The sequence below is a fragment of the Octopus bimaculoides genome, chromosome 3 (genome assembly GCF_001194135.2).
Source record: "Octopus bimaculoides isolate UCB-OBI-ISO-001 chromosome 3, ASM119413v2, whole genome shotgun sequence".
Taxonomy (NCBI): domain Eukaryota; kingdom Metazoa; phylum Mollusca; class Cephalopoda; order Octopoda; family Octopodidae; genus Octopus; species Octopus bimaculoides.
This window is the reverse complement of record NC_068983.1, coordinates 91715241-91717758: the sequence shown is the minus strand read 5'-3', so window position 1 is coordinate 91717758 and position 2518 is coordinate 91715241.

Sequence of the window (2518 nt, the reverse complement as noted above, 5' to 3'; positions counted from 1 at the left end):
AGTGGATCATTTGTTCAAAAGTTCGGACTTTCCAAGATGATACTTACCTGACTGGAACATTGTCCAGAGAATTTGATGTCTTAGCCCAAGGAATCAAAACAACAGTGTACAGGCACCGAGAGAAGAAATTTGTTAACCTTTTTGACACACATAATCAACTGGGTTTGGTTTATTGCAAGAACATTTCTGGTTTGATGATGGCTCTGAGAATTTCCTCAGAAGTCAAAACAGCTTATTGGTTATTCATTGGGTGCGGGTGACACATGAGGTTTCTCGAGCGAGATGAGCGTGGCCTTTGCCAGTACTGCCTGACTGGCCTTCGTGCGGGTGACACGTAAAAGCACCCACTACACTCTCTGAGTGGTTGGCTTTGGGAAGGGCATCCGGCTGTGGAAACACTGTCAAATCAGATTGGAGCCTGGTGTAGCCATCTGGTTTCACCAGTCCCCAGTCAAATCTTCCAACCCATGCTAGCATGGAAAGCGGACGTTAAACGACGACGACAATACGTACAGACATATATACATATATATATATATGTCAAATCGTCCAACCCATGCTAGCATGGAAGGCGGACGTTAAACGATGATGATGATGATGATGATGATTGGTGGCAGCATTTCTAACTTAAAGGTCATCCTTTTACCTGTTGGAAATGACAACCCAGGGATTCCAGTGGGTTATTCAAGGAAGGCAAAAGAGTCATACAACAACACTATCTAGATGTTACTTTACTCAATCAAGTTTGATGATTTCAAGTGGAAAGATCATAGGGTTTTTTTAAAATAGAAAGAGCTACATGGAGTTTTGCTGCTTTTTGTGCCTGTGGAACAGCCAAGGCCGAAATCAGCACTACAGTTGGTAGGATTGGCCTGCACATCATGAATGAAGACCAGGGAATATGTACCACTAGTTTCACCTGAGCTAATTGTTTTACCATCACTACATATTAAACTTGGAATGTTCACAAAAATTTTGTGAAGTCACTGGACCCTGAGGGGTAGCCACTTGAGTTATCTTTCCTTTATTAAGTGAAGCAAATATTAGAGGTATGTTTGTTGGCCCAGATACTTGCAAATTGATGGATCAGATGTTTGGAAATTCATTGAATGAAGTTGAATGATGAGCTTATGATGCTGTGTTTAAGATGGTGAGAATGTGTGTCTGTATGTGTGCATCACTAAAACTCGAGAACTACCCAAACAGTTTCATTCAAATTTTTCACATGCTTTACTTAGGGTCCATGCAGTGTCATGGGCCAAAACAATTTTCAACTTCTTGCTTAATGCGAGCTCGGAGCAATCTCTTATTTCTTACATGTCAAAAGTGAAACAATAACATCTCTGTTGTAATGTGAGATACTTTCAGTTTTAATACTTTCAATATTAATACTTAAACTATTATCTCACTTACATATATACATGCATACACACACACATACATATATGTACATATAAATAATACATATGTAAAAACAAATAGTAAATGAGTATATGCATATATACGTACAGGTATGTGCATACCGACATCCACCTGTATGTATAGGTGCATATCTGGGTACAGGAAATTGCAAACAAAACGTAGACGAGAAAACACACAAGCCACATAGAGAACATTCTCTTTCATCAGCTACCCCCGTTTTAACACCGGCGTTTCGAAGAGCTGGGTAGGACGCATCGTTAAAACGGCTCTTCTCATGGACCGCAAATTAAATTTGTATACACAAATTAAACCTTGCCACGGAGGAATGTAGTGGCGGACAAAAAACAAGACCGGAAAACAAACAGAAAAGGCTATACGGCCAGACGGGAAAAATTATGTGTGTAATGAACGCTGTGAGGCACGAACTTGAAAGTGGGGACGAAGTAAGTTCACGTGTTTGCTCGGCGATAGCCAAGGAAGAAAAGGATTATTGACTGGAAGCATGTGACCATGCTGGTGTAAGGGGACGAGAGAGAGAGTGGTAGAGGGAGAAACAAAGGGAGGAAGTAGAAGAATAGGTGAGCAACGAGAGGAAAAGAGGAAGAGAGGAAGTACAAGGGGGGGAAAGGAGATACGTAGTAGTAACAAAGGAAGAACGATAGGGGTAAAGAGAGATACGTAGTAGTAAACAGAAGAAGAACGAGAGGGGGAAAAAATGAAGAGGAAGAGAAAGAGATAGAGTAGCGTCGGAAAATATAAAGTTGCGAAAACTACTTACAGATTGGTGATGCTGCGTTCAGTCATGTAAAAACAAATAGTAAATGAGTATATGCATATATACGTACAGGTATGTGCATACCGACATCCACCTGTATGTATAGGTGCATATCTTGGTACAGGACATTGCAAACAAAACGTAGACGAGAAAACACACAAGCCACATAGAGAATAAAGATATATATACATACATACATATATATATATATATATATATCATCATCATCATCATCATCGTTTAACGTCCGCTTTCCATGCTAGCATGGGTTGGACGATTTGACTGAGGACTGGTGAAACCGGATGGCAACACCAGGCTCCA